Source organism: Heptranchias perlo, unplaced genomic scaffold (assembly GCF_035084215.1).
Source record: "Heptranchias perlo isolate sHepPer1 unplaced genomic scaffold, sHepPer1.hap1 HAP1_SCAFFOLD_52, whole genome shotgun sequence".
NCBI lineage: Eukaryota > Metazoa > Chordata > Chondrichthyes > Hexanchiformes > Hexanchidae > Heptranchias > Heptranchias perlo.
In genome coordinates, this window is record NW_027139537.1 from 6,641,409 (window position 1) to 6,655,306 (window position 13,898).

General features: G+C 50.1%; 1 long non-coding RNA gene across 1 annotated transcript in view; it reads left to right on the forward strand.

Annotated features, from left to right (window-relative positions):
- The first annotated feature begins 668 nt into the window (after positions 1-668).
- LOC137314516 (uncharacterized) overlaps positions 669-13,898 on the forward strand; it is a 33,581-nt gene continuing 20,351 nt past the window's right edge. The window contains exon 1 of the long non-coding RNA XR_010961211.1: positions 669-808. This is a non-coding gene — a long non-coding RNA (uncharacterized lncRNA). The remainder of the gene's footprint in view (positions 809-13,898) is intronic.

Consider the following 13,898-nt stretch of genomic DNA (forward strand, 5'->3'; position numbering starts at 1 on the left):
TCTGGAGGTGAGAAAGGAATGGATGAGTCTGATTAACCGTCTGATTCACACCCCCGCCCGGGGGAGGATGGCGGTGGATTGAAATGATGGCGGTGGATGGGGACCGGTTGATCCTCTCCAGGGGGAGGATGGCGGTGGATTGAGATGATGGCGGTGGATGAGGACCGGTTGATCCTCTCCAGGGGGAGGATGGCGGTGGATTGAGATGATGGCGGTGGATGGGGACCGGTTGATCCTCTCCAGGGGGAGGATGGCGGTGGATTGAGATGATGGCGGTGGATGGGTCCCGGTTGATCTTCTCCAGTCCCCTGAACTCTCCCATCAGTCGGCTGACGGCACCGCCTCTCGACACACGTCACACGCGCGCCGTTGCCAGGTTACGACCGTCACACGCGCGCCGTTGCCATGTTTACGAACGTCACACGCGCGCCGTTGCCAGGTTATGAACGTCACACGCGCGCCGTTGCCAGGTTACGAACGTCACCGCGCCTTTGCCAGTTTTCCAACATCGCCCGCGCTCCCGGCCCGCGCTGTTTCTGTTCAACGGCCGCGCAGTTTTAAAGTCAGCTGCCGCGTGACCCCGAGCCGCACCTCGATTGGTGGACCTCGCGTTGACGTCAATCACCAGGTTCCGAACCGCAGGAGCGGACTCTGGGAGGGGGCGTTTATTGACGGTGAATGTCCGCAGTGCGCATGCCCCGGCCATCCAATCCCCGGATGGAGCAGGGTCGGCGGAGAAGAAGACGGTTTGGAGGAAAAATGGCGGTGGAGGCGCAGGGGGTGAAATGGAGAGAGAGAGAGAGAGAGAGTGAGTGAGTGTGTGGGATTGGGGGCCGCTCCGATGGAGGGAGGCTGTACTCCCCGCCCCCGCCCACGTACCGGCATGTGGGGGAATTGAAACTCAGAGACAGGAGCAAACGGTTCACCTGTTTGTGGGAATTCACTCTCAATCTTTGGCTCGATCTGAGGAGGAGTTTTCTGATCCTTTGCCCCCAGACACCACTTGCTGAGTCTGATCCAACCTGTGATGTGGACACGTGTCTTCTGGCAATTTAACTTGTTCAGTCCCAGTCTGTGTTGGATTTTACATGTTTTTAATGGTTAAAGGTTGGGTTTCATCATCCTGCTGCTTGTCCCCAACACAAAATACACACGGATACTCAGTCACTCACTGATATACAGAGGCATCCTCCCTCTCACACACTCACTCACTGATATACAGAGGCATCCTCTCTCTCCCACACTCACTCACTGATATACAGAGGCATCCTCTCTCTCACACATTAACTCAGGGTCACTCACTGATATACAGGGGCATCCTCTCTCACACTCACTCTGAGAGACAGAGGCATCCTCTCTCTCTCACTCATTGATATACAGAGGCATCCTCTCTCACTCACACACTCACTCACTGATATACAGGGGCATCCTCTCTCTCACACTCACTGAAACACAGAGGCATCCTCTCTCACACTCACTGATATACAGAGGCATCCTCTCTCACACACACTCACTGATATACAGGGGCATCCTCTCTCTCACACTCACTGAAACACAGAGGCATCCTCTCTCACACTCACTGATATACAGAGGCATCCTCTCTCACTCACACTCACTGATACACAGGGGCATCCTCTCTCTCTCACTCATTGATATACAGAGGCATCCTCTCTCACTCACACTCACTGATACACAGGGGCATCCTCTCTCTCACACTCGCTGATATACAGAGGCATCCTCTCTCACACACTCACTGATATACAGAGGCATCCTCTCTCTCACACACTCACTGATATACAGAGGCATCCTCTCTCTCACACACTCACTGATATACAGAGGCATCCTCTCTCTCTCACACTCACTGATATACAGGGGCATCCTCTCTCTCACACACACTCACTGATATACAGAGGCATCCTCTCTCTCTCACACACTCACTGATATACAGGGGCATCCTCTCTCTCTCAAACACTCACTGATATGCAGAGGCATCCTCTCTCTCACACACTCACTGATATACAGAGGCATCCTCTCTCTCACACACTCACTGATATACAGAGGCATCCTCTCTCTCACACTCACTGATATACAGGGGCATCCTCTCTCTCACACACACTCACTGATATACAGAGGCATCCTCTCTCTCCCACACACTCACTGATATACAGAGGCATCCTCTCTCTCTCACACTCACTGATATACAGGGGCATCCTCTCTCTCTCACACTCACTGATATACAGAGGCATCCTCTCTCTCACACACTCACTGATATACAGAGGCATCCTCTCTCTCTCACACTCACTGATATACAGGGGCATCCTCTCTCTCACACACACACTCACTGATATACAGAGGCATCCTCTCTCTCTCACACACTCACTGATATACAGGGGCATCCTCTCTCTCTCACACACTGATATGCAGAGGCATGCTCTCTCTCACACACTCACTGATATACAGGGGCATCCTCTCTCTCTCACTCACTGATATACAGAGGCATCCTCTCTCACACACTCACTGATATACAGAGGCATCCTCTCTCTCACACTCACTGCTACAAAGAGGCATCCTCTCTCTCACACACTCACTGATATACAGAGGCATCCTCTCTCTCACACACTCACTGATACACAGAGGCATCCTCTCTCTCACACACTCACTGAAATACAGAGGCATCCTCTCTCTCTCACACACTCACTGATATACAGAGGCATCCTCTCTCACACACTCACTGATATACAGAGGCATCCTCTCTCTCACACACTCACTGAAATAAAGGGGCATCCTCTCTCACACTCACTGATATACAGAGGCATCCTCTCTCTCACACACTCACTGATATACAGAGGCATCCTCTCTCTCTCACACACTCACTGATATGCAGAGGCATCCTCTCTCACACACACACTGATATACAGAGGCACTCTCTCTCTCTCACACACTCACTGATATGCAGGGGCATCCTCTCTCTCACACACACTCACTGATGCACAGGGGCATCCTCTCTCTCACACTCACTCACTGATATGCAGGGGCATCTTCTCTCTCACACACACTCACTGATATACAGAGGCATCCTCTCTCTCACATTAACTCAGGGTCACTCACTGATATACAGGGGCATCCTCTCTCTCACACTCACTGAAACACAGAGGCATCCTCTCTCACACTCACTGATATACAGAGGCATCCTCTCTCACACACACTCACTGATATACAGGGGCATCCTCTCTCACTCACACTCACTGATACACAGGGGCATCCTCTCTCTCTCACTCATTGATATACAGAGGCATCCTCTCTCACACACACTCACTGATATACAGGGGCATCCTCTCTCTCACACACTCACTGATATACAGAGGCATCCTCTCTCTCTCACACTCACTGATATACAGGGGCATCCTCTCTCTCACACACACTCACTGATATACAGAGGCATCCTCTCTCTCCCACACACTCACTGATATACAGAGGCATCCTCTCTCTCTCACACTCACTGATATACAGGGGCATCCTCTCTCTCTCACACTCACTGATATACAGAGGCATCCTCTCTCTCACACACTCACTGATATACAGAGGCATCCTCTCTCTCTCACACTCACTGATATACAGGGGCATCCTCTCTCTCACACACACACTCACTGATATACAGAGGCATCCTCTCTCTCTCACACACTCACTGATATACAGGGGCATCCTCTCTCTCTCACACACTGATATGCAGAGGCATCCTCTCTCTCACACACTCACTGATATACAGGGGCATCCTCTCTCTCTCACTCACTGATATACAGAGGCATCCTCTCTCACACACTCACTGATATACAGAGGCATCCTCTCTCTCACACTCACTGCTACAAAGAGGCATCCTCTCTCTCACACACTCACTGATATACAGAGGCATCCTCTCTCTCACACACTCACTGATACACAGAGGCATCCTCTCTCTCACACACTCACTGAAATACAGAGGCATCCTCTCTCTCTCACACACTCACTGAAATACAGGGGCATCCTCTCTCTCACACACTCACTGATATACAAAGGCATCCTCTCTCTCACACACTCACTGAAATACAGAGGCATCCTCTCTCTCACACACTCACTGAAATGCAGGGGCATCCTCTCTCTCTCACTCCCTGATATACAGAGGCATCCTCTCTCACACACTCACTGATATACAGAGGCATCCTCTCTCACACACTCACTGATATACAGAGGCATCCTCTCTCTCACACACTCACTGAAATAAAGGGGCATCCTCTCTCACACTCACTGATATACAGAGGCATCCTCTCTCTCACACACTCACTGATATACAGAGGCATCCTCTCTCTCTCACACACTCACTGATATGCAGAGGCATCCTCTCTCACACACACACTGATATACAGAGGCACTCTCTCTCTCTCACACACTCACTGATATGCAGGGGCATCCTCTCTCTCACACACACTCACTGATGCACAGGGGCATCCTCTCTCTCACACACTCACTCACTGATATACCGGGACATCCTCTCTCTCTCTCTCACACACTCACTGAAATACAGAGGCATCCTCTCTCACACACACACACGCACACACTCACTGATATACAGAGGCATCCTCTCTCTCTTTCTCACTCACTGATATACAGAGGCATCCTCTCTCTCTCTCTCGCTCACTGATGTACAGAGGCATCCTCTCTCTCACTCACTCACTGATACATACAGGGGCATCCTCTCTCACACACTCACTCACTGATATACAGGGACATCCTCTCTCACACACTCACTGATATACAGGAGCATCCTCTCTCTCACACACACTCACTGATATACAGAGGCATCCTCTCTCTCTCACACACTCACTGATATACAGAGGCATCCTCCCTCTCTCACACTCACTGATATACAGAGGCATCCTCTCTCTCACACTGATATGGAGGCATCCTCTCTCACACACTCACTGATACACAGAGGCATCCTCTCTCTCACACACTCACTGATGTACAGGGGCATCCTCTCTCTCACACACACTCACTGATCTTCAGAGCCATCCTCTCTCTCACACACTCACTCACTGATCTTCAGAGGCATCCGCTCTCTCACACACACTCACTGATATTCAGAGGCATCCTCTCTCTCTCACACTCACTGATATACAGGGGCATCCTCTCTCTCTCACGCACTCATGGATATACGGGGGCATCATCTCTCTCTCACACTCACTGATATACAGAGGCATCCTCTCTCTCTCACACACTCACTGATATACAGAGGCATCCTCTCGCTCACACACACTGATGTACAGAGGCATCCTCTCTCTCACACACTCACTGATATTCAGAGGCATCCTCTCTCACACACACACTCACTGATATTCAGAGGCATCCTCTCTCTCTCAAACTCACTGATATTCAGAGGCATCCTCTCTCACACACACACTCACTGATATACAGGGGCATCCTCTCTCTCTCACACTCACTGATATACAGGGGCATCCTCTCTCTCTCACACTCACTGATATACAGGGGCATCCTCTCTCTCACACACACTCACTGATATACAGGGGCATCCTCTCGCTCACACACACTCACTGATACACAGGGGCATCCTCTCTTTCACACACTCACTGATATACAGAGGCATCCTCTCTCTCTCACACACTCACTGATATACAGGGGCATCCACTCTCTCACACTCACTCACTGATATGCAGGTGCATCCTCTCTCTCTCACACTCACTGATATACAGGGGCATCCTCTCTCTCACACTCACTCACTGATATACAGGGGCATCCTCTCTCTCACACTCACTCACTGATATACAGGGGCATCCTCTCTCTCACACACACTCACTGATATACAGGGGCATCCTCTCGCTCACACACACTCACTGATACACAGGGGCATCCTCTCTTTCACACACTCACTGATATGCAGAGGCTTCCTCTCTCTCACACTCACTCACTGATATACAGGGGCATCCTCTCTCTCACACACACTCACTGATATACAGGGGCATCCTCTCGCTCACACTCACTCACTGATGTGCAGGGGCATCCTCTCTCTGACACACACACACTCACTGATATCCAGGGGCATCCTCTCTCACACACTCACTGAAATACAGAGGCATTCTCTCTCTCACACACACACACACACACACACTCACTGATACACAGGGGCATCCTCTCTCTCACACGTTCACTGATACATAGAGGCATCCACTCTCTCACACACTCACTGATACACAGGGGCATCCACTCTCTCACACACTCACTGATACACAGGGGCATCCTCTCTCTCACACGTTCACTGATACACAGAGGCATCCTCTCACACACACTCACTGATATACAGGGGCATCATCTCTCTCACACGTTCACTGATACACAGAGGCATCCTCTCTCTCACACACTCACTGATAGACAGAGGCATCCTCTCTCTCTCACACACACTCACTGATATACAAAGGCATCCTCTCTCACACACACACTGATATACAGAGGCACTCTCTCTCACACACTCACTGATGCACAGGGGCATCCTCTCTCTCACACTCACTCACTGATATGCAGGGGCATCCTCTCCCTCACACACACTCACTGATATACAGAGGCATCCTCTCTCTCACACACTCACTCACTGATATACCGGGATATCCTCTCTCTCTCTCACACACTCACTGATGTCCAGAGGCGTACTCTCTCTCTCTCACACACTCACTGACATACAGAGGCATCCTCTCTCTCTCTCTCACACACACACACACACACACTGATATGCAGAGGCATCCTCTCTCACACACACACTCACTGAAATACAGAGGCATCCTCTCTCTCACACACACACACACACACACACACACACACTCACTGATATACAGAGGCATCCTCTCTCTCTCTCTCACACACACACACACACACTGATATACAGAGGTATCCTCTCTCTCTCACACACTCACTGAAATACAGAGGCATCCTCTCTCACACACACACACACACACTCACTGATATACAGAGGCATCCTCTCTCTCTCACACACACACACTGATATACAGAGGCATCCTCTCTCTCTCTCACACACTCACTGACATACAGAGGCATCCTCTCTCTCACTCACTGATATACAGGGGCATCCTCTCTCTCACACTCACTCACTGATATACAGAGGCATCCTCTCTCTCACACACTCACTGATATACAGAGGCGTCCTCTCACACACACACTCACTGATGTACAGGGACATCCTCTCTTTCTCTCACACACTCACTGATATACAGAGGCATCCTCTCTCACACATTCACTGATGTACAGAGGCATCCTCTCTCTCACACACACACACTCACTGATATACAGAGGCATCCTCTCTCTCACACACTCACTCACTGATATACAGGGGCATCCTCTCTCTCTCTCACACACTCACTGATGTACAGAGGCGACCTCTCTCTCTCTCACACACTCACTGAAATACAGAGGCATCCTCTCTCACACACACACACACTCACTGATATACAGAGGCATTCTCTCTCTCTCACACACACACACACACACACACACACACACACTGATATACAGAGGCATCCTCTCTCACACACACACTCACTGATATACAGGGGCATCCTCTCTCTCTCACGCACACACACACACACACACACTCAGTGATATACAGGGGCATCCTCTCTCTCTCGCACACACTGAAATACAGAGGCATCCTCTCTCACACACACACACACACTCACTGATATACAGAGGCATCCTCTGTCTCTCACACACACACACACTGATATGCAGAGGCATCCTCTCTCTCTCTCACACACACACACACACACACACACACTGATATACAGAGGCATCCTCTCTCTCTCTCACACACTCACTGATATACAGAGGCATCCTCTCTCACACACACACACACTCACTGATATACAGGGGCATCATCTCTCTCTTACACGCACTCACTGATATTCAGGGGCATCCTCTCTCTCTCACACACACACTGATATATAGAAGCATCCTCTCTCTCACTCACTCACTGATCTTTTCAGGGGCATCCTCTCATATACACACTCACTGATCTGCAGGGGCATCCTCTCTCTCACACACACTCACTGATATACAGGGGCATCCTCTCTCTCACACACACTCACTGATATACAGGGGCATCCTCTCTCTCACTCACTCACTTATCTTTTCAGGGGCATCCTCTCACACACACACTCACTGATATGCAGAGGCTTCCTCTCTCTCACACACTCACTCACTGATATGCAGAGGCTTCCTCTCTCTCTCACACTCACTCACTGATATGCAGGGGCATCCTCTCTCTCACACACACTCACTGATATACAGAGGCATCCTCTCTCTCACACTCACTGATATACAGAGGCATCCTCTCTCTCACACACTCTCTCACTGATATACCGGGGCATCCTCTCTCTCTCTCACACACTCACTGATGTACAGAGGTGTACTCTCTCTCTCTCACACACTCACTGAAATGCAGAGGCATCCTCTCACACAGACACACACACACACACACACACACACACTGATATACAGAGGCATCCTCTCTCACACACACACTCACTGAAATACAGAGGCATCCTCTCTCACACACACACACACTCACTGATATACAGAGGCATCCTCTCTCTCTCTCTCTCACACACACACACACACACACACACACACACATTGATATACAGAGGCATCCTCTCTCACACACACACACACACTCACTGATATACAGAGGCATCCTCTCTCTCTCTCTCTCACACACACACACACACACACACACACACACACACACATTGATATACAGAGGCATCCTCTCTCACACACACACACACTCACTGATATACAGAGGCATCCTCTCTCTCTCTCACACACTCACTGATATACAGAGGCATCCTCTCTCTCACTCACTGATATACAGGGGCATCCTCTCTCTCACTCACTGATATACAGAGGCATACTCTCTCTCTCTCTCACTCACTGACATACAGGGGCATCCTCTCTCACACACTCACTGATATACAGAGGCATCCTCTCTCTCACACACTCACTCACTGATATACAGGGGCATCCTCTCTCTCTCACGCACTCACTGATATACAGAGGCATCCTCTCTCTCTCACACACTCACTGATATACAGAGGCATTCTCTCTCTCACACACTCACAGATAGACAGAGGCATCCTCGCTCACACACACTGATATATAGGGGCATCCTCTCTCTCTCACACTCACTGATATTCAGAGGCATCCTCTCTCTCTCACACACTCACTGATATTCAGAGGCATCCTCTCTCTCTCACACTCACTGACATTCAGAGGCATCCTCTCTCACACACACACTCACTGATATACAGGGGCATCCTCTCTCTCTCACACTCACTGATATACAGGGGCATCCTCTCTCTCACACTCACTCACTGATATACAGAGGCATCCTCTCTCTCACACACTCACTGATATACAGAGGCGTCCTCTCACACACACACTCACTGATGTACAGGGACATCCTCTCTTTCTCTCACACACTCACTGATATACAGAGGCATCCTCTCTCACACATTCACTGATGTACAGAGGCATCCTCTCTCTCACATACACACACTCACTGATATACAGAGGCATCCTCTCTCTCACACACTCACTGATATACAGGGGCATCCTCTCTCTCACACACTCACTGATCTTCAGAGGTATCCTCTCTCACACACACTCACTGATATGCAGAGGCGTCCTCTCTCACACACACACTCACTGAAATCCAGGGGCATCCTGTCTCTCTCACACTCACTGATATACAGGGGCATCCTCTCTCTCACACACACTCACTGATATACAGGGGCATCCTCTCTCTCACACACACTCACTGATATACAGGGGCATCCTCTCTCACACACACACTCACTGATATACAGAGGCATCCTCTCTCTCACACACTCACTGATATACAGAGGCATCCTCTCTCTCACACACTCAGTGATATACAGAGGCATCCTCTCTCTCACACACTCACTGATATACGGAGGCATCCTCTCTCTCTCACACTCACTGATCTGCAGAGGCATCCTCTCTCTCACACACACACACACTCACTGATATATAGAGGCATCCTCTCTCTCTCACACACACACACACACTCACTGATATACAGCGGCATCCTCTCTCTCACACACTCGCTGATATACGGGGTCATCGTCTCTCTCACACATTCACTGATGGACAGAGACATCCTCGCTCACACATTCACTGATGGACAGAGACATCCTCGCTCACACATTCACTGATGGACAGAGATATCCTCGCTCACACATTCACTGATGGACAGAAACATCCTCTCTCACACATTCACTGATGGACAGAGACATCCTCGCTCACACATTCACTGATGGACAGAGACATCCTCGCTCACACATTCACTGATGGACAGAGGCATCCTCGCTCACACATTCACTGATGGACAGATACATCCTCGCTCACACATTCACTGATGGACAGAGACATCCTCGCTCACACATTCACTGATGGACAGAGACATCCTCTCTCTCTCTCACACATTCACTGATGGACAGAGACATCCTCTCTCACACATTCACTGATGGACAGAGACATCCTCGCTCACACATTCACTGATGGACAGAGACATCCTCGCTCACACATTCACTGATGGACAGAGACATCCTCGCTCACACATTCACTGATGGACAGAGACATCCTCGCTCACACATTCACTGATGGACAGAGACATCCTCGCTCACACATTCACTGATGGACAGAGACATCCTCGCTCACACATTCACTGATGGACAGAGACATCCTCGCTCACACATTCACTGATGGACAGAGACATCCTCGCTCACACATTCACTGATGGACAGAGACATCCTCGCTCACACATTCACTGATGGACAGAGACATCCTCGCTCACACATTCACTGATGGACAGAGATATCCTCGCTCACACATTCACTGATGGACAGAGACATCCTCGCTCACACATTCACTGATGGACAGAGACATCCTCACTCACACATTCACTGATGGACAGAGACATCCTCTCTCTCACTCACACATTCACTGATGGACAGAGACATCCTCTCTCTCACTCACACATTCACTGATGGACAGAGACATCCTCTCTCACACACTCACTGATGGACAGAGACATCCTCGCTCACACATTCACTGATGGACAGAGACATCCTCGCTCACACATTCACTGATGGACAGAGACATCCTCGCTCACACATTCACTGATGGACAGAGACATCCTCGCTCACACATTCACTGATGGACAGAGACATCCTCTCTCTCACTCACACATTCACTGATGGACAGAGACATCCTCGCTCACACATTCACTGATGGACAGAGACATCCTCTCTCTCACTCACACATTCACTGATGGACAGAGACATCCTCGCTCACACATTCACTGATGGACAGAGACATCCTCGCTCACACATTCACTGATGGACAGATACATCCTCTCTCTCACTCACACATTCACTGATGGACAGAGACATCCTCGCTCACACATTCACTGATGGACAGAGACATCCTCGCTCACACATTCACTGATGGACAGATACATCCTCTCTCTCGCTCACACATTCACTGATGGACAGAGACATCCTCGCTCACACATTCACTGATGGACAGAGATATCCTCGCTCACACATTCACTGATGGACAGAGACATCCTCTCTCTCACTCACACATTCACTGATGGACAGAGACATCCTCGCTCACACATTCACTGATGGACAGAGACATCCTCTCTCTCACTCACACATTCACTGATGGACAGAGACATCCTCGCTCACACATTCACTGATGGACAGAGACATCCTCGCTCACACATTCACTGATGGACAGATACATCCTCTCTCTCACTCACACATTCACTGATGGACAGAGACATCCTCGCCCACACATTCACTGATGGACAGAGACATCCTCGCTCACACATTCACTGATGGACAGAGACATCCTCGCTCACACATTCACTGATGGACAGAGACATCCTCGCTCACACATTCACTGATGGACAGAGACATCCTCGCTCACACATTCACTGATGGACAGAGACATCCTCGCTCACACATTCACTGATGGACAGAGACATCCTCGCTCACACATTCACTGATGGACAGAGACATCCTCGCTCACACATTCACTGATGGACAGAGACATCCTCGCTCACACATTCACTGATGGACAGAGACATCCTCGCTCACACATTCACTGATGGACAGAGACATCCTCGCTCACACATTCACTGATGGACAGAGATATCCTCGCTCACACATTCACTGATGGACAGAGACATCCTCGCTCACACATTCACTGATGGACAGAGACATCCTCACTCACACATTCACTGATGGACAGAGACATCCTCTCTCTCACTCACACATTCACTGATGGACAGAGACATCCTCTCTCTCACTCACACATTCACTGATGGACAGAGACATCCTCTCTCACACACTCACTGATGGACAGAGACATCCTCGCTCACACATTCACTGATGGACAGAGACATCCTCGCTCACACATTCACTGATGGACAGAGACATCCTCGCTCACACATTCACTGATGGACAGATACATCCTCTCTCTCACTCACACATTCACTGATGGACAGAGACATCCTCGCTCACACATTCACTGATGGACAGAGACATCCTCGCTCACACATTCACTGATGGACAGATACATCCTCTCTCTCGCTCACACATTCACTGATGGACAGAGACATCCTCGCTCACACATTCACTGATGGACAGAGATATCCTCGCTCACACATTCACTGATGGACAGAGACATCCTCTCTCTCACTCACACATTCACTGATGGACAGAGACATCCTCGCTCACACATTCACTGATGGACAGAGACATCCTCTCTCTCACTCACACATTCACTGATGGACAGAGACATCCTCGCTCACACATTCACTGATGGACAGAGACATCCTCGCTCACACATTCACTGATGGACAGATACATCCTCTCTCTCACTCACACATTCACTGATGGACAGAGACATCCTCGCCCACACATTCACTGATGGACAGAGACATCCTCGCTCACACATTCACTGATGGACAGATACATCCTCGCTCACACATTCACTGATGGACAGAGACATCCTCTCTCTCGCTCACACATTCACTGATGGACAGAGACATCCTCGCTCACACATTCACTGATGGACAGAGATATCCTCGCTCACACATTCACTGATGGACAGAGACATCCTCTCTCTCACTCACACATTCACTGACAGACCCAAGCACGCACAATCGGTCAGAGGACCTGTACCCTACCCCGTTGGATAGAATCTGCTGAAAAGGGAAACCTCCCCCCTCCCGGCCCCCCTATTTGCAGTGCGTGGTTACTGAGATGTCGGTTGGCCTCTAACTGGTGTAAGATGTCCATTCCCAGAATCCGCTCCTCGTTCTTGGGACCTACCCAGAGCGTGTCCCACCAGGTTCGTCCTCCAGGAGATAGCTGTAGGGGGATTGGGATGCTCCGGCGAAGGACGACGTTCTCCCCACTTACCCCGCTGATATGTATTTTTTTGATTCCGGTCGGAAAATCTGAGTCGGTTATTGACACCGAGGCTCTCGTGTCTAAAAGAGCAAAATACTGCCGGCCTCCTAACAGTCCGTTTATACATGGGTGGGTGGCCCCCGGTCCTCCAACGGAGGAGACCGGGGTGTCCTATCCGTGATGAGGGGAATATGGGAGGAGGAGAGCCCGCAGTCCCTTCAATTCCCTGTCGGATAAGCCCCCTTTTGGTGGTCTCTGCGACCCCTGAGTGGTCCCCCGGGGCCCCTGTCCTTCCCTTCCCCATTTGCTGCCCCTCCAGCTGGCTTTCCT